Consider the following 23,320-nt stretch of genomic DNA (forward strand, 5'->3'; position numbering starts at 1 on the left):
TAATTTTTAAAAAATATTTTCCCAGTAGGAAGTGAAATTCCAAAACAAGTCTGCGAAGGCAACAGTGGGAAAGAGTGGGTGAGCAGAGCTCTGCAGAGTGCAGTAGTGTCCTCTGGAGTATAGGCATTTATCTGAGAAGTGTCAGTTGTCATGGGCCATAAATGAACACTATGCACTAAAATGATGGTAGCTAAAGAGATATATTGTGGAGTGAGTCATTGTAACACAAATTGTGCCCCTTCATTTTCAACTCTGTATCTTGATATGTATAAAATGTTTTCCACTGCTTGTTATTTTAGGCCTACACATGTTGGAGAGCAGATAACATCATAGAGTAATCATAAATACAGCATATCTTGACAACCATTTAAATTCTTTGATTTCTCTATTGTAACAGTGCATATGTTTTTAAAATAACCATTAAAACCTATAATATGGCTATTGAATTAAAGATTGAAGATAAAACTTTATATTGTATTCTTACTGAATAGAGATTCTAAAATGTTGGTTAACCAACCAAGCCTAAATAAACAGAACAAAAAAATAAAAAATAAAAACCCCTGTATTCTCTTTCCATCATCTCTCACCTCATAAACCCTTCTCCACCCCATTTAAAGTCTGTTTTTCTTCTCTTTGACATACAAAACGGGGTAACCAAGATACCATGTTATTATTAGTGAATTTGTAAATTACTTTTGCAATTTTTAAAAGTTTTCTTAACAAATTTTTATTGAGACATATTTTTTCATTAATTTTTATTTCAGGTACAGGCTAACAACATTTTTCCTTTCAGATAAAATAAAAAAATACAATATAATTATTTGTACTCTGTACTTTCTCATTAAAATATGGATAGCTGCTCTCAAAATTAACTTTTAAACATGATCATTCTTTGGTTTCAAATCCTGCCTCCTTTAATAAGTTTATAGTTTACTAAAACTAAAAATTACTCGAAAGTATCAAACCAACTTTAAAAATATAATGTCTCTTAATAATCTACTGAACCAAAACAAACAAACAAACAAACTCTTCAACACACTGTAAACTAAAATCTGGCAGAGTGAACACATCATACTATAGGAATTACAAACCATTTCTGCATCCTAAGTAAGTCTTTGTTAAATGTTTTATGATTTGGATAATGCAAATTAATGCACTATATGAAATTTTGAAGATTTTCTAATTTTATTATATATGTATGCATATACCATAAAAGTATTACCAAGCTCTAAACATTTTAAGTATCTATGTTAATTTTTTAAATATATTGTTATTTATTTCAGCGAGGAAGCAAGAGGGAGAGAGAGAGAAACAGCCCGCAGGCTGAAGCTCTATCCACTGAGCCAAACCGGCTAGGGCTCTATGTTAATTTTTTAAGTTAATTAAATTTTGCATTCCATTATTATGTAGGTTAAAATAATATTTTTACTAAATTAAAATTCATATTTAAGCTTTTAACTTCAAATTATTAAAATGAGATGCTTTTCATTTCTCACATCAACTTTATCATTCAGAGTCACATTTAACAGTAGAGAAATTTTTCATATTTCAAGTTTTGACACTAAAAATAAAAAAGGAAAAATTTTGTTTGTGTATTCAACCTTAAAACATTTTTAGTTTAAAGATATTGTTTTTAGTATTTTTTATATCTAGAAAGGTAATAATACACTTGCCCATCCATTTCATTTTGAAAATATTATTAAGTAAATCTTTATGCTTTCCCTTAACATGGTAGTACAGGAACATAAAAGGCTAAAACTTTGCAAAATGACTTTACTCATCAATGGAAAAAAATTCTTTGTTCTGTGAACTTTAAAATTTTGTGAAATATTATTACTATTGGTTATGAATTTTAAAAAATAAGCTAATATTTAGTCTATTATAATTTAAAATATAGTTTTGAAAGTTATATGGTGTGCTTCTTTATCAAAACTTACGACAAGTGGTTTAAACAGTGCTTGTATTCTCATTGTGTAATTGTGATATGGAAAAAACTTCATTTCTATATCTCAGTGAATTGTAATACTTCTTTCTAAGTTTGGGTTAGTTTCTAGCATTTTATCCTTCTGATTTCAATGTCAGGAATTATCTCTGAGAGTTTCTTTAATGCAAATATTTTTCCTCTGTCACTTTCTATGAGATATTATCATGGTTTTGATCACAAACACCTGCCTTAAGTAATCTTTGGAATCTTGTTGCAAATTTCACAGAGGCAACCTTATCTGCATTAGCAGTTTAACCAAATAGCTTACAATTAATCAATATTTTCTATCTTCTGAAATAATGAAAACAGTCTTTGTTTTCAGTAAATATTCTTTTTATGTCTCTTTGTAATTCTCAATTTCGTTCACCTTAGCAATGAACTTAAATACTTTAGCCAGGATTCTAGCTAAAGATATTGGAATTTTCCTTTTTTATTGTGTAACTATTTATTCCAAAGTGGAAGTAAACACTGCATTTCAACCATAGGCAGCAATAGGCAAAATAAGTTTTCATGAGCCCATCAAAATATTGAAATCACAGGACAAATAATCAAACCAAAAATGTGGAAAGTGACAAATGTCTTTAGAAAGTAATGGGGACTGGACATCTATTTTCCTGGGTCTAATGCTACTGAACACCATATAACCATATAGGAAGATCAAATTTAAAACATTTAAAGGACTACAAAGACTGGATATGGGCTTGATTATGAATATGAAGTCCCTGAAGACCACAGAAGCCTATGATTACTAAGCTCTGGTACTCATAACAACAAAAGTCTTCGAATGAAGAGAAATTCTTGACTAGATTAACATGTAGCTTACACTCAATGCTAAGCAGAACAAATGATGTACCAGTTTCCATGTATGTAATATATGTGCTAGTTTATACACACACAGAGACATATATATATCCTATGCAACTTACCCATAATATCCAATTAACATGCCCAGCTTTCTAAATAAATACATAAATAAATAAAAAACATACAAAGTAAAGCAGAAGGTAAAAAAAAAAATCATTTGAAAGCAGAGTAATATTAGAACCACACTCAGAAATGACAAAAATGCTGGAACTATCAGAGAGGAAATTGAAAATTATTGTGACAATTATGGTATAGGTTGTAATGGAACACATTAACAACATGCAAGCTCAGATAATTAATTTCAGCAAGAGATAAAAATCTGTAGGAATCAGAGTTCTGGTCAAGAGGGCAGCATAGGCAAATGCAGTACTCAAATCCTCCCACAACCACATCAAAATTATAACTAAACTACACAACAGCCATCATTCAGAACCACCTGAAATCTAGCTGAATGGAAGTCCAACTAAATATATAAAGAAGAATCCCCATGGGGTCTGGCAGGAGGCGTGAAGACAGCAGAACTGTGGCAGGTAAAAATTGGAAGGGGAATCTCAACTGTGGAGGTCTCTCCTGAGGAGTGAGGGGTCCTAGGCCCACACCAGGCCCCTCAGCTCAGGGTTCCAGTGCCAGGAAGAGAAGTCCCCATAACTTCTGTCTGTGAAAACCAGTGGAGACTGTGGCTGAGAGAGACAAAGGGAGATTGAAGTCCCAGGCATTCCTCTTAAAGGACCCACACATGGATTTACTCAGAATTACTTGCTCTGAGTTCCAGTCCTAGAGCAGCAGCTAGGAAAATAACAGGGACAAATGGAGAGGAACTGAATTATCTGGCATCAGGGTGAGAGCAGGAGGAGTGGCTTTCTCCAGTCAGAAGTTCGAGCAGAGACAATTATCCCTTTGCTAAGCCCTCCCCCGACAAAACCAGAAGGCGGATGCTATATCTGAGTTTCCACCTACCTGGCCAAAACTGCTCTTCTTAGGTGATTCCTAGACCCTGTCCCACCCAACATGGGGGCCCACCAAAACTATTACAAATGGTTTTTCCATAAGACAGGCCTGTCTTGGCTCATGCTTCAGTCTTTCCTAAAATCTCTCAAACAAGCCCTGTACCTCTCACTAAATGGCCCTGGGCCTGGCACCAGTGGCAGCCAGCCTTAGTTCACAGCTTGGCTTCTCCTGAGCACCTCCAAGCCCAGTACAATAGCTACCATCTGCTAATCGCTTTGTAACTCATGCTGGGTGGCCCTGGGCAGGACACAGGTGGCAGCTGACCTTTGCTTGCACCTCCTAGGACAGCTGTGGGCAAACTAGGGCCCGCGGGCTGGATCCGGCCCATTTGAAATGAATAAAACTAAAAAAAAAAAAAGACCGTACCCTTTTATGTAATGATGTTTACTTTGAATTTATATTAGTTCACACAAACACTCCATCCATGCTTTTGTTCCAGCCCTCCGGTCCAGTTTAAGAACCCATTGTGGCCCTCGAGTCAAAAAGATGGCCCACCCCTGTCCTAGGAGGTCCCAGTGACACAGTCAAGGGTCAGACTCAGTGGGCACCAGAGCCCCACTGAAGTAAGTCCTGCTTCATGGAGTGGGCCCCCACACTGCTGATCCTTCAGGATGGTCACAGCCAGTCCTTACACCTGACTGACCGGGGGAGAAGGGAGGTAAATGCCTCCTATCGATTATCCAATAGCAATCAAGGCTCAGGTACAACTGAAGGGTGTACACAGCCCACAGCGGGTAGGAGAGGTGCACCTGGAGGGCTCAGCTCTGGTGATGGGAGGCTGTGCTACTGTACCCTACAGGACACCTTCTACATAAGGCCACTTTACCAAGACTGAGAACTGTAGCAGCTCTACATAACACATAGAAACCAACACAGGGAGGCTGCCAAAATGAGGAGACAAAGAAAAATGTCCCAGATAAAAGAACAGAACTAAACTCCCGAAAAAGAACTAAACAAAATGGAGATAAGCAATCTACCAGATACAGAGTTCAAAACACTGGTTATAAGGATGCTCAACAAACTTGGAGGAAGAGTAGATGAACTTAGTGAGAACTTCATCAAAGAGATAGAAATGTGAAAACAGAGATAGAAAACATTTATTTGGTTTAGTTCAGTTATAATTTTATGTAGTGCTTTAGTTGTTTATTTAGATAACATTGGTTAATATAAATTTCAGATGTACATTATAATTCAACATCTGTAAACTCTATTGTATGCTCACCACCAAAAGTCTAGTTTCCTTCCCTTATTATATATTTGACCCCCTTTATCCTTTTTGTCCTCCCTGTACTCCCTTCTTCATTGATAATCATCATTCTGATGTCTGTAACTATGAGTTTGTTTAGTTTCATTATTTGGTTTGTTCCTTTTTTGTTTTATATTCCAGTTGAGTGAGATTATAGTTTGTTTTTGTTCCTTTCCGTATGATTTATTTCAGTTAGCACAATACCATCAAGATCCATTCATGTTGTTGCAAATGACAGTATTTCATCTATCGTTGAGTAGTATTCCATTAAATTTATTTATTTATTTAATTATTTATTCATTCATTCATTCATTCATTTATTTATTTATTTATCCATCCATTAATAGATGCATAGCTTTTTCCATACCTTGGGTATTATGACTAACTAGAGGCCCAGTGCATGGATTCATGAACATGGAAAAGGAATTAATTAGAAGGTGGTTGGCAGGGCAGGACTGGGTGAGACAGGCTGGACACACCCTGGAGCCAATCTCCCACGGTCCCTCCCTTGCCAGTCGCACCTGGGGCAGCACCAGGGCTCAAAGGGAGTCTGCAGAGTGAGCGGGGTCCCTCTCACAGGTGGGGTTCCCTCAGGCTGGCCTGCGGGGATTGGGCTGAAATCAGCAGTCCAACATTCCCTGAGGGGTCCTGGAGTGCAAGAGGGCAATCTACAAAGTTGCTGTTGCTCGGCAGCTCCTGCATTGAGCATCTGCTCCCTGGTGGTCAGTGTGCGTCATAGCTACCAATTGGAGCATCTGCCCCCTGGTGGTCATTGCGTGTCATAGCTACCAGTCAAATGGTCAAATGGTCAGGCAGTTGCTTAGGCTTTTATATAGATAGATGTTGCAATGAACATAGGGGTACATATATACTTTTCAATTAGTGTTTTCATATTCTTTGAGTAAATACCTAGAAGAGGAATTGCTGAATTATATGGTAGTTCTATTCTTAATTTTGAAAAGACCCTCCATACTGTTTTTCATAGTGTTTGAACCAGTTTACATTCCTACCAATAGCGTATAAGGGTCCCTAGTCTCCATATCCTCTTCAACACTTGTTATTTATTTTTTATGATAGTCATTCAAACAGATGGGAGCTGATATCTCATTGTGGTTTTGATTTGCATTTCCCAAATAATTAGTGATACTGAACATCTTTTCATATACCTGTTGGCCATCTGTATACCTTCTTTGGAAGACTGTCTATTCAGATCCTCTGTCCATTTTTCTAATCAGATTTTTTTTATATTGTTGAGTTGTATGAGTTTTTTATATATTTTGGAAATTAACTACTTATGAAATATATAATTTTCAAATGTCTCCTACCTTTTGGTTTATTGTTTTTCTGTTTTGTTGATGGCTTACTCTGAAGTGCAGAAGATTTTTAGCTTGATATAGTCCCATTATTTATTTTTATTTTGTTTCCATTGCCTTTGGAGTCAAATTCACAAAAATACCACTGAGACCAATTTCCAGAAAATTAGTGCCTAAGTTCCCTTCTATATATTTTGTTGTTTTAGGTTTTACAATCAAGTCTTTAATCTATTTTTGTGTTAATTTTTCTGTTGGGTGTAAGATAATGGTCTAGTTTCATTATTTTGCATATGTCTGTCCAGTTTTCCCATCATCATTTATTCAAGAGACTTTCTTTTCTCCATTGTATATTCTCAGCTTATTTGTTGTAAACTAGTTGCCTATGTATGTGTTTGCTTTTTCAAGGCTTTCAATTTCAACAGTGATTACTCTGAATATTATATCACACAAAAAATGTTTTAGTACCCATCTGAGATCTAAGTCACTCTAATTTAGATCATCATGTCAAATAACTTTCAAAGTTTGTGTTATCCAATTACAGTCAGGGATTTCATAAATACACAGAGAAATAAGGACTCTATCATCTTCTGAGAAGATTCTCACTAGATGCTACTCACTCAGAATGACCTACAAGACACTAAGTCAGAACAGCCTTTACTTTGCTACCAGTATGGGCCAATATAGGTCATATCTGTGGGGATTACTAATTAACTCAGAATTATATTTATGTGAACTCAGAGAATCATTTCTAAAACAGAAAGATGAAAAAACTCCCAATGATGTGGTGGCAAATATCTGCCAAAACATCTAACTTTATAGAAGGGAAGCTTTTTAATTTTCTATTTAATGGACTGAATGAGAACCACACCTAAAAAGACTTCAAAAGCTGAGCATCCTCCTCTAGATCCCTTCTTACTCAATACACAACAAGAATTGTTTCTATTCTTTAAAGGAGAAATTACTGAAGCTTAGCAGAACATCTACCTGCTATTGGCTGGTAATAACCTAGACTCTGGCCCATACAATCTTATTTAGAAAAAAAAAAAGAATAATAAAAAGGATATTTAAGTCATAAGTTATTTATGAAAACCATGAAGTGCTTCTACTCAGTGTTAGATTCACAGTTTCCAAATAAACTAATAATATTTTTTCATGTTGTTAATTAAGGGGATTTTGCATTTTTATTCTCATTAACATTGTGAATCATGTCACTTAATGAACAAAATAAAATATTTCATTGCTTATTAGTAAGGAAAAGCCTCATCCTCCCAGTGATTGCCTGTACTGTGTATTTTCCTTTTCTGTCTTTCTTCTTCTTTTTTTAATCTTTTTGGTAAGTATGTTTGTACATGTCTTCACCTCACCTGTTAGAGTTAATGAATTGCATCATTTTCCCCTTTCATAAGATTTGTATCAGCCAGCTGAACACCTGCACAACACTATTTGATTTAACGTTGAAAGGGGAAGCCAGGCACATTTGAACAAATCTGCTGAGATCTATTTTTGTCTCACCTATTTGAACCTACCACATGAGAACTTGAAGCTAACTATAGACCAGGAGAAAATTTTTGTATCAATGTTCAAAGAAAAAGGAAGAAGGGGAGGGAGGGGAGGGAGGGAGGAAGAAGGAGAAGAAAATGTTCCAAAATTACTCACCAAAGGCTAAAATAATCCCAAGGTGGCAAAATAAACCAAATTCTAATAAAATTTAAGAGATTTATTAAGTCAATAATTTGATCTCATTTATTCACGGATTCTTTTTCTTTTCTTGAAGAATATAAAACCTATAGATTCCAGACCATTTAATATTCCATATTCTTTTCCAGGGAGAACCCCATAAAATGAAATTAATGTGTGATAAGATATTTTTCTTACTTTAATAGTTTCTAGAAAGTAGGAACAATAGAACATTTATACTAAAGTTGGTTAAATAAAAGTGTTACACTTGTAAGTCTGTCAATTAAATTTGTTCAAACTGATTCAACTCCCATTAGTCTAAGTGTTCAAAAGAATTGTCCTGTGCAGATCTTCTCAACTCCTCAGCGAATGAAATAAAATAGAAAAAAAAAACTTTTGCTTTTATTATCTATTAAAAACTTCTAGTAGGAAAGAAGTATCACATTAAACATATAAAAATATTTCTACACTGTCTACTTTATTTTTGATCATCGTAATGATTACCCACCATTATATTATATTTTGATTTATGTTATAGTTTGTCTATTCAAATACAATAGAAGATACATGAGTGCAGAGTACTTTGTTTATTTTGCTCCCTGATGTATACTCCAAATTGAGAACAGAGGCTGGCCCATAAACGTTGTTATTAAACATTTGTTACCTGAATTCATGAGAGACAGAGACAATAGAGACAAGACCATAAAAGCTGACAATAAGAAGAAACATAGTTGAAAGATTGACCACAATATTACATAGAAAAAATCCTTATAAATTTCAGTTTAGGAATATTTCCTGTTTCTTTGCAGAGACCCCCTGAAGTGAAATGATAGGATGGCATTGTTAGCCTTGGGTCTTGCAAAGGTAATCAATTAATATGCAGGAGTCCTGGTCAGTTTCAGCTACCACTGATTATTAACACTAGCCTCTTTTCTCCTCAGGGGACTCCCCACCCCTACATTTTCCATTTATAGACATTTCCTCAGTTTGGTACATATTAAAAGTAATTATCACGTACTGTTCTTTTATTGCTGAGCCCTTATCTAGGTCCTTCATGGATGGTGCATTCAAAGAAGCTCATTGATTTTTCCCACCACAGGACTTATGTGTTTATGCTGTACTCCATTGTTATAAACTAGATCTATATATCTTGACCATTATAGAATATTAATAATCATAGAATCCTAAACTCCAAATGGAAAATGGTTTCATTTCAAAAAATGGTGGCAGTTCTATGGAACATATGACTAAATAACCTAAATTCTGTCCAGAAAAAAAATGTATAACAGAAACTTAAACTTCCACACCTTCCTTTCTAATATTCCTTCTAAATATTAATATTGTTTGCTAACAGAGAACATGAATTTTAAACAAAGTCATCTACTATTATAACCCAAACTCAAGATAAATAAAAGTGGTTTCAAATTGATATCAGTTTCATAAATATGAGCCTGATAAACTTCAAAGTATGTAATCTTTGATTATGTATGTACACTTTTTAGATATTTATTTCCAAACTGACACTTTCTTTTTACTGCTGAAATTCTCCTATAAGATTATTGTTAATTTTTTATAGATATCAAAATATTTAACTTGGCTCATAGTAGTCTATACATAGTTTATGTAGAACTCTACATAGTCTGTACTCTACTGGCATCTCATCTCACACCTGTATCTTGCTTCCTATGTTCTAACTATTTAGAGTTATAGATCTCAAATCATAATCCCTGATAATACATGATCTTTGGATTTGATATTCTTTTTGCCAAGGAGCCTTCCTATTTATTTTCTATTTAACTCATTCTTTCAGGTTTACAACACTTAAACTAATATGTCTGCCCTTTAAAGTATTTATTAAAGTTGGGTATATGTATATTGAAAGGGCGAGGACTACGCCCTCCATCTTACCCTGTGTCCTCCATTTTGGGGCAGCCATGTGCTTGGCAAGGAGCTTCTTCCTGGAAGTCTAAGCCTCTGCTAGCCACACCCAGGAACAAGACACCAACTTGCCCCTGGCCAATCGGCAGGGCCCACAGTCCTCTCTCCTCCCCTTACTATAAAACCTCTCTCCCGCGCTCTCTCGCTCTCTCTCTGCCACTTGGCTTACCGTTGCATCGGTGAGTGTGGTCGGGGAGCCGAACTAGTTCGAATAAAAGACTCTCTGCTTTTGCATCGGACTCGGCTAGCTCCCTGGTATGGTCTAATGGGGATCTTGAAATCTGGGCATAACATATATACTTTTATTAAATATAAAATGTATATATCAAAACTAATTTGCTTAGTAATATTCTATTGAGTATCCTATATTTGCCAAGCACAATGTTAGATGTAAAGATACAATGATGACACAAAAAAGCCTGATATCTATTATGATGGTTATGTAGTAGGATCAAAAAGGATTTTTCCGAAGTTTTACTTTATAAAATTTGAATTGGGAAAATTACAGATTGCTTCTCTTTGGAACACAGCTGTACTGTGGCTGCCTATATACAGAAAATTCTCCTTAATTGAGGTAATTGGTAAACAAATTTATAAATTTACAAAATTTACAAATGTTTGAATGATGCACCATGGGTTAAGCATAGAAATGGGAGTGTAATCATATGAAAAATTTTGGGATTCAAAGATAAGATATACAGTTTCACTTTCATTTCTAATATATTTTAAGTATTCATCTATGTTAAAGTCACTAAATCATTGTGTACATAAGTAAAGTGGGATTATTATGCTCACTTAAGAAGATTATTTTCAGTCATTTCCCAGATGTATATTCAACATCTACTATGTTCAAACACTGTTCTTAGAAGTAACAAAAAAAGGAGACAAAAAATTTTGGCTCTCAAGGAATTTTCATTATTGCTATGAGTGGCAAAATTGGGAAATATACAAAAGTAATGCCCGAATGGTAAAATATTATATAAATAGTAGATTTATTTTCTTAAGTAGGTATCATTAACATATAGAGGATTATTGCTAATGCTAATTTTGTGATTCATATTTATATACTACACATCCTGTCATTGTCACATTAAAAAAAAAAAGTCCCTGTTATTTATTAAATGTACAACTTGCCGGGGTCCAGCCCCAGCGGTCCAGGGGTTCCCAAAGGTATGGACGGAGTCGGCGAAGAATGATTTACATGGAGACAGCGTTCAGATGATCAGCATAGCTCTCTTTAGTCTCCGTGGATCTTCCTGTACCTGGCTGAGGCCACAGAGAAAGATCCAGAGGCAAGCTGAGCCTTTATTTTATAGTCAGAGGTAAACAAGGTAGTGGTTACTATAGTTACACTGTTCTTGTGAGTTTCACTTGTTTTGGCCACTTCCTGCACTTCCCTCAGCCCATTAACTTCCCAGATAAGATCTAGGGAGCATTATAAGGTCAAGCCTAATTATGCTAAGAGGACTGTGCCCTCTAAGCTGGGACTTGTTTGTGACTTTGCCAACAGGTCAGTCTGAGGCTTAACCCTATAACGGCGCCCCACAACAACTAATACTTAACATATTCTGGGAACTATGATAAGTGCTTTGCCTATAGTGCTTTATTTATTTTTCACAATTAAATAATGGGATACCTAGTATTATGAGTCTCATTTCACATATAAGGAAGTTAGAGTAATTAGCAATAAAATTGTCTTTTCAAGAAAAATCAACAAAGAAATATTTCTCATACAATATTAATCCAGTTCTTGCTCTATTAACCTACATGCTAGGTATCCTCATAATGCTTGTCAATGTTAATATATAGTATTCATACTATATAATATTATTGATAATTATATTACTCACAATTATTTATATTTATATAAGGGGCTAGTAATCTTTCAGTAAAGAACTACGTACGGCCTTTGTCACATGTTTCTCTTTGCTGAAGGACACACAAAATCAGCTCAGGCATTTCATTTATGGGTCATAATTTAAAGACTATAATTAATGCTAATGAAACGTATTTTTTATTGGAAGTTAGCTGCTATTTTTACAATACTTCTCAATGTGTAAAAATGTATTATGCAATATAATGTAAATAATCTAATTACTTTCTTCTCTTTCTAGAAATATTTTGACTCTGGGTAGTGAGCACACAATGCAATAAAAACATGATGTATCATTGAATTGCACACTCCAAAACCTATATAATTTTGTTAACCAATGATACTCACAATTAAAATATTATTGTTATTATTTGATTCATTGAATAAATAAATAAAATAATTTTGAGACTATTTAAGAATAACCTTTCTAAAATTTTAGTACTTTTTGTATAAAAAATAATTTTCCCAGTTAAAAAAACTTCAAATTTTGTATTATTTTGTAAATTAAAAAAAGAAAACATTAACTAGAGTTAGATTTTTATTTGAAGTACACACAAAACAATTATTGTATTGTTTTGGATTTTACTTTCATAATGAATACATAGTAATTCTCAACACTTGAAAAAGAAGAAAAAAGTTGCCCATATTACAAATTTATTTTATCTAGATTCTGTGCCATCTAAATTTAAAGATTAATGATGATGATCATGATGTTGATGATAATAATAGCTTTTGCCTAGAATGTTAAAAGTTGGAAAGGACATCGATCTCAGCCTAACAATGAGTAAACTTTATATAAACAATGAAAGCGTAACTTTCTTAAACCCACCAGAGAGCCAAGATTGCAACAAAAAAGAGGCCGTACCCCACTTCCCAAGGTGAGAAGGCATATGCAGGTTGTCATACCTTTGCAGAACATGGGAGAAAGCAGATCCACTGTCACACAAGTAAGTAGAAATTAGATAAAATATTAACAAGTTGGTAAAAGCAAAATGTCCCTAGTGTGGAAATACTCTGGGCTGTGGTGGGGGATTGACACAAGAGGAGTTCACACTCTCTAGTAGGCTCCTTTCCAAGATCTACACCAGGTCTGGAGGAAAAACAAAAACAAAAAACATTACATTAGAGATATTCTACTTGGAGGGTTGAGGCATGGTGGCAGTTATTGATGCAAAGTATATGAATTCCTGCTTTGATGCCCAGGTTCTTCTCTCAAATGAGCTAAAGCCATTCTCCACTGGGGAAGGGGCAGCAAACCCTATCACATATCACTCCCAGGAATCAGATAAATACCCATGTTTTGGGGAGAAAAGAAAAAAAATCCAGTAAAATTGGCATGGGGAAGGAAACAGTACTGGGCGCTTAGGTCCTATGCTAATATTACTGGAGTTCTCCTCCCTTTGTGAGAGAGGCAGGACAATCTCTTTTGCATAAGACCCACCACAGTTACAAGGCAGGAAATATCTTCCATTATGGAAAGGGATAACATCAATGAGAAAAACCCACTAAAGCTGAGAAACAAGTCTTAGGTAGGTAGGACCAAATGCTCATCATTAATTATTAAGGAAATGTAGATTAAATGTAGCCTAATTTAAAAGTGATCAAAGGAGTTGAATAAATACGTCACTGAAGAAGACAGATTACATATATACTCAGGAACAAATGCTCAATATCATTAGTTATTAAGAAAATGTAGACTAAAACCCCACAGATTTAACTTTACATACCTATTATAACTGTCAATTAAAAAAATAACTTTTGGTTAAGATGAGCAACAACTGGAACTCTCATTGTTGCTAGTGGGAGTTCAAAATGGTGTAACTACTTTGGAAAACAGTTGAACAATTTCTTAACTAGAATATAGATACTTACAAGATACTCCAGTAAACCCACTCCTATGTTAAATATTAATCAAACATGTATCAATATTGTCCACACATAATCCTTTACTTGAATATCGATAGTGTTACAGAATTTACCAGGCGACCAAAGAACACACAGGAGTACTTGGAGATACAGGAAAAACCCATTTATTTTCAGATGTTTCACATGTACAAGTACAATGACTCAGGGGAGACTGTTTATCTCCAAATCCTGAGCAAGCCAATATGGAGAAAGCTTTCCCTTTATAACTGGTTTCTTTGTCCCCCAAATATGGGATGGGACTTCCGGACCTTGTGCAGGCTTTGCAAACATTCCCAGGTATTGAGATGGGGGCCGTGAGACCACACCTAAAGGCCTGGCCTGGTGCCAGCACTGATAACCCCGCCTGGGCATTGTTCATGGTTTATGGTCTCTGTAAAATGGGAGTACTTAAGTAAACCGGTCTTGCAAGACCAGATTGTGGAGAAAGGGGCAGTGACTTAATTATAGGTTATCAAGAATGTACATTAGGTTACTGGCACAGATTCAGATCGCTAGCCCCCGAAAAATGTCTCATTTTCCCCATCAATAGTAGTTTTATTCATAAATGACAAAAACTAGTAACAGACCAATGTTCTTGAAAAATGAGTAAATAAAGCAATCCTATTTATTCAACATTAAAACACTACTCAGCCATTAAAAGGAACAAATTAATGATACCTGAATTAACCTCAAATATTTTATGCTCAACTTAGACCAGCGGTTCTCAACCTGTGGGTTGTGACCCCTTTGGGGGTCAAACGACCCTTTCACAGGGGTCGCCTAAGCCCATCTGAAAACACATATATAATTACATATTGTTTTTGTGATGAATCACTATGCTTTAATTATGTTCAATTTGTAACAATGAAATTGGGGGTCACCACAACATGAGGAACTGTATTAAAGGGTGGCGGCATTAGGAAGGTTGAGAACCACTGACTTAGACCTAAAAATGTGTGTGTTTTTCTATTCTATCTTTATGATTTTCTTTTTTTTTTTCTTTATGATTTTCTGAGATGGTGAACCTATGGTGACAGAAAACAGGTCAGTGGTTATCAAGGTATGAATTCAAGTCATGGGGTTTATACAAATGCCTATAAGTAAACCTTGGGAGTATTGGACTTGTTGTGCATTTGATTGTGATGACAATTACATGACTATAAGTGCTTAGTAAAATTCAATGGAATTTAATGCTTAAAAATGGTGGATACCAATTATAATTAGGCTGCATTTTATTTATTTGCTTTTTTGTGTGTGATTTAATTTTTTTTCTTCAATTCTTTATTGCTGAAAGTATTACATATGTCTCCTTTTCTCCCCATTGACCCCCCCCCGGCCCTCCCATCCCCCATCACATGCCCCCCCCCCCCCCCACATTGTCTGGGTTGATCTTTTACCCCTTTTAAAATAGTGCAAGTAACATAGCCAAATCTAGCAATAGTGATTAAAAAGCTAAATTAGCCTGGCTGGTGTGTTCAGTGGTTGAGTGTCAGCCTATGAATCGGGAGGTTATGGTTTGATTCCTGGTCAGGGCACATGCCCGGTTTGTGGCTTGATCCCCAGTGTAGGAGGGAGCAGATCAAGAATTCTCCCTCATTATTGATGTTTCTACCTCTCCTTCTCCCTATCTCTCTAAAATCAATAAACAATATATATTTTTTAAAAAGCTAAATTATTGTATCTAGAAATTACAACTGAAGTGTTATAATCTTTTCTACTAAGATTTATGTGATCTCATTATTTTATAAATTTAGGTTTTAAAATTTTAGTACAATAGTAATAGGGGTTTTTTTGTTTATTTATTTGCTGGGGAGAGGGCAATTTAAATATGTTATTGCTTAGAAATTAATTCTAGAAGATGACAATGATCATATGTTATTTGGAAGTAAATTACTCAAAAAGACAATTAATACAAACTAGACTACAAACACGCTTGTAAAAATTATTATATAATAATAAATTCCAGATGAATTATTAACAGAAAAAAAAGTATATAAATAAAATATCCAGGCCCATCATTGACCTCTATTTAAATGATTATAATTCAGAGTCTTGATTTATTCATGGTTCATTCATCTAATTAACACATTTTCAAATAGCAATTGCAGTAGCATCTGAGTATGGTATCTTTATCAGCCTAGGTCTTAAAACCAGTTTTGATCTGCTGGATCCTGGCAGTTAGCAGATATGCATCATTAAAACCTAGAGAATCCTTCACTTTGTTATGTAGATTTGAAATATGAGCAATGATAAGTATAAATTAGGTAACATAATATGCTTTTGTAAAATTATAAAATAAACATTTAACTAAAATATTCATTTCAAACACAGCAGATATGTTTATGTGGAATGTCTAGTTCTAAAGATAAATGTCACTGTAGAACTATACACACTACAAGAGAATACTCCCAGTTTATGACCATTAAGTCAGGCAATGGGATGTGAAAAGCAGAAGGAAAGATTATTAGTTTATGTGGAGATGTTAGGATTGCTTTCATTGTTTACAAAAATAAAGCAGAGGATTAGGTCATATTAGTTTCCTGGGTTTGTTTCCTTAGGGAAGGATGGAGATTTCACATGTTATCTAGGTGTACTCAGACATAGCACAGCTTCTAGCCACATAATTTGTCCTGTCAGTGAAAGGATAATCAACTTTCCCCCTCATGTAGAAACTGAAGCCCAAGTTCAGAACAGAATTCTGCAGGAAGCAAACAGGTGTGGGCTCTTCTAGCTCTGTGCCTTCCAAGGTCTGCGTTCTTCTGCACAAATTGAAGAATGGGGCTGGCATTTCTGAGAAAGAATCTTTTAGGGTAAGATGGAATATCTTCTATTTCTAAATACCCATTTCCTTAAGTATGCAACATCAATGAACTTGCAAAGCACATCCTAATAATGGGATACTTTTGGGCTACTCATAAATAAAAAATAGTACAACAGCACAGGAAACAAACCAAGATCACCTTTTAATATAAAATTATTGATTTCATTAACCTCATTAACTTAAATATTAGACATTTTCCTATCTGTTCATTTGACTTGTTCATCTCAAAAAAGGCATTCATAAATTATTATTCTTTAATAAGCAAATTATTTTCATAAAATTAAAAGTAAACAACTTTACAAAAACCTGACACAGTTCTAATAAATTTTTGGAGAGCTTGATTGATCCTTGCAGAGGAAAATAAATATATCAGAATGTTTAAAAAATATCCCCCTCATTAAGGGGAAGAGCAATGCTGTCTATAATTCATAGCTGCTTTCCTATTATAAATGGGCATGTTCACATAAATCATGTCAAGGGCTAATTTTTACATCTTATTTTGAAACTAATTGAGTCAATATTTGCTTGTTGTTTGGGGTGTGGAAGGGAGGGTATCTTTATTCAGAGTTCATTGGTATGAAATAGTCAATTGAAGTTGTCATAAATGAGCCATCTCTTCTCTGTATCTCATATACCATTACTAAATTGGCTGACGTAAGAAATGACCAGTTGATTGAAATGTGTTCACCATTGCTATTCAGTTGCAATTGCAAGATACCCATAAACATTGACAGTTGTCCCTTGCCCACTTTTGAAGACTATTCCATGTTAATTAACTGGAAAGAGTGAAATCTGATACCTAATGGGGCAATTTACAAGACCATGAAACACTCTGATCTCACTAAGGTCTATAAGTTAAGGGAAACATCCTTATTGCAACAAATGCAAAAAAAATACTCAATTTGAAGTAATGCTTTATTCTGAGAAATCAGCTGTTTACCACAGCATGGGCTCGTAGAAAAATGGACCTTGAGGAAGCTCCTGAGGAGCAAATAAAATAATTTTGAGTATCTTAGGGGTGTATTGTGTATAGCTGTCATGACCAGCCTTGGCTTTCTTCTGAAAGAGTGTAAATTAAGTCACATGGTAGGCCACAAATGATTCCTAAGGACAGTTGTTAGAACACACAAAGAAGAGGTGTTGTCTCCTTTCTAACTGCTTGCTGCCAAAATAATAATAATTTCTTAGCAGTTTTATATATTTCTAAAACATACTGATTTGCTTAGCATCCCTCCTATATCCCATAGTTAAGACTATTATTAAGTCATAGTTAAGACTGATTTATTCATTGTTTGCATCACAGAATAGACAAAAATCAAGGGAATGGAAAAGTCAAAACCACATATGATGTAGGAAACAGCACCAAACATGAGCCCCAGTGAGTAGTTAGGAAGAAAAAATAATTGAAAGTTGGCAAAAAAGCAAGTCACTGTTTTTTTCCAAAAGGTCTTGGCCAAATCCCAAACTCAATTGCTATTGTTTTTATCTATATAATAAAAGCCTAAGCGACAGTTATGGCGGAATGACCAGAACGACCAGTTGCTCTGATGCGCACTGATCACCATGGGGCAGAAGCTCAACACAGGAGCTGCCCCCTGGTGGTCAATGTGCTCCCACAGGAGGAGGGCGGCTCAGCCAGAAGCCAGGCTCACAGCTGGCGAGCGCAGCTGCCAGGGCAGGAGACTCTCCTGACTCTGCTGCAGCAGGTCCAGTGGGCTGGGGTAAGTGCAAGCAGCACAGTGCCCGGCCCCGATTTGGGCTCCACCCTGCCCACCTGTTGCTTGGAGCACGACTACATCCCCCCGAGGGGTCCCGGACTGCGAGAGGGTGCAGGCTGGGCTGAGGGACCCCTGCCCCCCCGCCCCCCAGTGCACCAGGCCTCTAGTTGTTTTATAATATCACGAAGTCAATGTATTTCCTTCTACTTTGTCTTTCTTTTTCAAAGTTGTTTTGTTTAGGCCCTTTGTATGTCCAATTAATGTCTACAATCAACTTATAAAGTTATCCAAAATGTTTGCTGGACTTTGGTAACAATCCTTTGGATCTACATATCAATTTGTGGAGAATTGACGTTTAAACATATTCAGTATTGTCATCCATAGTCTTTAATTTCTCTCTGCAATGCCTTGGAGTTTGTAGTATATCAGTCTTGGACATCTTTAGTAAAATTTATTCCTAAGTAATAATATCATATTTTATGATATTTTAAAAAATGTATTTTTATTGATTTCAGAGAGGAAGAAAGAGGGAAAGCCAGATAGAAACATCAATGATGAGAGAGAATGATTAATTGCTGGCTGCCTCCTACACTTTCCACACTGGGTATCGAGCCTGCAACCTGGGCATGTGTCCTGACCGGGAATTGAACTATGACCTCCTGGTTCATAGGTCGACGCTAAACCACTGAGCCACTCTGGCTAGGCTAAATGTGTTTAATTTTTCTCTGAAATAGCTCTATTTCTTGCGTTATGAATTCTGATAACTATGCTACTCTGTGCACAAAGAATTATAACGATTAGATTTTCATTGTTGATGCCAACTTTTATCATTTCAAAGCACTCTTTCTCTTATTTAAATACATAGTAAACTTAATAAATACCCATCTAATAAGAAGTTAGGAATAATAATCTCTTTGTGTCCCTGCTTTAAATTTTCTGTTAATCAGCTCAAACAGGGCAAATAAATTCCTTTAGTTAGTAAGCCTGAGCTTCTTACAGTTTATAATTTTCAGAACAGTGTGCTTGTAGGATATGAAAAATTAAAGATAGAAATTTGGGATGGTTTCAAAAATAATGATATAAGCAACTATTATTTTAAAAATTGGAATCACTAGAAACAATAGTTTGACTATTGTGAGGAGTCAAGTCTACACTCAAGCTACCAGAGTTGATGGGCCAGCACAGTTTCTGAAAATCAAAATGTACTAAGAAGTAAGCAATCAGGCTGCACAGAGCTGCACTGTATCCAACTAACTCTAAACTGACAAGCTAGAGCTTGTTTAAATTGGTCAGTGATTTTTATCTTTCCAATGATGAGGCACTTGTAGCTATACGCACTACCCTTTTAGTTATCTATTGTCTTCCCAGGGCCTGCTTCCCCGCACATATACCTTTGGGAATAGATCTTCCATACTCTACATTATCATTGCTTCCTTTTTCTTTCAGTGACTACACTTAATGTGAAGTCACCTTCCTACAGGAAGGACCTAAACTTGTGTTTTTCATCTGTCTTGCCTGTAAGCAGTAGCCTCTATATAATGCTTTCTCCATTTGTGCCTCAGTGTTTGGCTAACTACAGCAAATAAGCAGCCAAAAGGTAAGCCTTATTCCCCCCCCCAAAAAAAATAAATAAATAAATAAAATAAAAAGAAATGCATGGCAGAAGTATTAAAACCAAAATGCCAACCAAGAAGAAATATATTGAGAGAGTTGGTTATATCATCTTAAATGGATTTTTAAAACAAAGAGTGGATTATTTATTGGCTAAGTCAATTTGAAAAAAAACAACCCACCACACAATATAAAACAAGTCAGTAAAGATAAGTCAAGGATGGAATTTAAAAAATTGTTTTGTTACTGGCTCTCTTTTGCCATTAAATATCAAGAGCTAAATAAAGATCAGTGTTGCTGTTTTTAATATATAACACATTGAATGTCATTTCTATGTGATTAGAATGGATAGCTGATATTATATACATAGCATTTGAAATATGGCAATCTTTTAGGTGTTCCAATCATCACTAAAAGCATGCCCTATCAGAAACATTTTTGAAAGGTTTACAATAGTAATAAATTATTTATTGTGCCATCTAATATTTTATGACTACCTGTAAAGATACATTATTTTTAAAATGTATGTGCCTTTTCCAAGCCCCATACTTCATGACTATTCTCTAATTTTAAATTTATTTTGACAGCATTTTGGGAAGTCTCGTTTTTTTTTATACTTTGCCACAAAATATTGAGATTTCCATATACCAATCCACTTATATTTCTTGAGATGCCATATTATATTTATTATCGTTCCATAAGTGATTTTTATTTAAATTTAATCTAAGTAATAATTATCAGATACAACCAGGAAATATTCAATGACATCATTGTGATAATTATACTTAGCATTCATTGGCTGCTTAAGAGTATCTAGATTTCAAATAATAAAAAAAAATGCTTATAAAAAGATCAATTCTCCTTTAAACTTCCCTTTCTGAATATTATAAAATTTTAGTGAATAAGATAATTTTGACACCTAACTTGACACAATGTTATTGATTGCTTTGATTATTTATAAAACTCTATAGTATACAAAATATTTTATTAATATACAAAAACGATTCTTATGGCACAGGCCTTGCACTGCAGAATTAAAATGGTAATGAAGCTATTGGACTGAATGACACCTAAAAGAGGTGTCAATTACTTTTTTTCATCAAAAGGAAAGATATTATTGATGTATTTTAAAAATTGCTGAATTTTTCTCTTTTTGACCTGCAAAATGGCAATTTTATGGGGTTCAAATTTCTAACTTTATGAGCAAATTCCCACAGGCTGAGTTGAGTTATGGGAGTTGGCTCCTTGGTATTGGCTAGGTTCAGTAGCTGTGAATTGCAAGGCCTCCCTCCCAGAGTCAGACAGCCCCAAACCACACACTGCACGTCAGAGCTGTCTTATGTGACTTGTCCAGAGTGACAGCCCTTGCTGACTGTCTGATTATTCCCAGTGGTAAATTGTTTGTTTTCATCTAAACAATGAAAACAGCTCAAAGGGTAATTACTGTGCTTTACCTGGCCTGCACTGGCTTCCTATTGTTCCTCTTTAGGTTTTATTCTGAAATACTGTTTGGAGCCTGACAAAGGATTTGTATCTAGATGGAGGGAGAAATAAAAGAGCATTCATTCTACCAAAGTGAAAGTCGGGCAGTAAGGGCAACTTCTCAAGTGAACTAAACATTTTCTCTCCGAAGAATCTTAAAATATTGTTTTCTCCTGTGTCTTGCAATACAGTAAGCACTAAACACGTTGGCTGGTGTTGTTTTAATTTTAAATGCCCCAAGTGTTTGACGCTTTATATTGTTATTAAGGATTCTATTTATTGCAAAAATGTCTTTCATGCAAGTTGAAATTCAACTCTTTTTTCAAATATTAATTTATTCTTTAAGGTATTTTTGTAAGCTTCCCACATTTGCACTAGAGCAGGAATTGCCAGAATATAGTACCAAGTGTAGTATTTCTAAAGTTATAAAATAGACACTAAGAAACTTGATACTTCAGACAGGTGTCTTTTAAATATGTGTTTATCATGAATAGTTGCAGCAAAATATTTCATCAACCAAAAATACCATGAGCCACTCACCATGATCATGGGACTATAAGAATAAACTAAATTGAATTGAATCCAGAGGTCTGTGACACTGCTCCCCTCCTCTTTTGAATTATTCATTATAATTTTAAAACTGAGTGAATAGCCAAGTATTACTAAAATCATATTTGTATAACCAGTTATGAACTATTGATGTCACCTCACAGATGTGGAACTGGTAACCCACACCAACATTTGTTTTGGATATTCAGATTGATATCACCATATATGCACCAAGAGCACATCAAATGTTCTATTATTCACATCATCAGGCTTTTGTGAAAAGGACAGTCTCCCAACAGGTACAAGAATGGCTTGAGTGAACAGAAAAAGAAAACGTGTAAAAAATAAAGATAAACGGAGCCACTTTAAAATGGAGTCAGAGCCGCCATCCCCAAGGCACTGCTTTGCAGGTCTGATTCCTCAAACCTTTGAAAAGTTAAAACAGGGCAAAAAATAACCTTTGGACTGGGCCTAAAGCAACATTGTGTCCCAAAGGACACTTTAGAAAGACAACAAGAAAGCAGATATTATCTATCAGACTGATGACTCCTAGACTGAAAATTAAAATTCATTATAATTAGTGTCACTGTCAGCTCATCTGCATCTATAGAAGTTCCTTCCTTCTGCTGATGTCATTGTGCGCCTTTCCTTTCCATTAACATTCCTTACCTCCATCTCCTAATTCAGTGATTCCCAAAGTGGGCGCTACCGCCCCCTGGTGGGCGCTGCAGCGATCCAGGGGGGCGGTGATGGCCACAGGTGCATTTGGGGGCGATGAATAACTGTAAGGGGGCGGTGAAAGCATAAAAGAAAGAAGAGAAGATTTAGAAAAATTGATTTATGTATTCCGCTCATAATGCTTAATTTTTCTTTGAATAACGTACTGGACATTGGCTCGGTTCCCGCATACTCCCTCACTTACATTGAGGTATGTGCAATCGCGCACTGCTACTGTTCACATGGTGCCACTGAATTGCCGTCCAAAACATGTGAGCACTACGAGCATTGCTGTGGGCAACTGCCACTCGTGTGATTGGTCGATCGCAAGGCCAAAGCCTGGAACGGCAGCCGCAGTACTGGCTACTGGCAGTACTACCAGCAGATTTGGGAGCACGCTATGAATCAGGAGATTTCCCGTAATTATTACGGGAAAATTACGGCGTAATAAAACTCTAAGTTAGATTGTTGTGATATTGTGACAAGTTAAAGTTAACTAACAAATAGTGCGACTATAATTGGTGAGTATTATTTATTTATTTTGTAATAATTATATGCGCTTTACAATTAATAATATCATGTTTATAATGTATTACCTTTCTATTCTGAGTTCA

At 35.3% G+C, this 23,320-nt stretch overlaps 1 long non-coding RNA gene across 1 annotated transcript; it reads right to left on the bottom strand.

Annotated features, from left to right (window-relative positions):
- Nucleotides 1-10,128: 10,128 nt before the first annotated feature.
- Nucleotides 10,129-22,230, bottom strand: LOC106724200. Its single transcript, XR_001359947.1, has 3 exons — nt 22,221-22,230; nt 10,537-10,542; nt 10,129-10,282 (listed from the first exon to the last, which is right to left on the bottom strand). It is a non-coding gene; the product is annotated as an uncharacterized LOC106724200 (long non-coding RNA).
- Between the last annotated feature and the right edge of the window lie 1,090 nt (nt 22,231-23,320).

Source organism: Myotis brandtii, unplaced genomic scaffold, assembly GCF_000412655.1.
Source record: "Myotis brandtii unplaced genomic scaffold, ASM41265v1 scaffold750, whole genome shotgun sequence".
Lineage (NCBI taxonomy): Eukaryota > Metazoa > Chordata > Mammalia > Chiroptera > Vespertilionidae > Myotis > Myotis brandtii.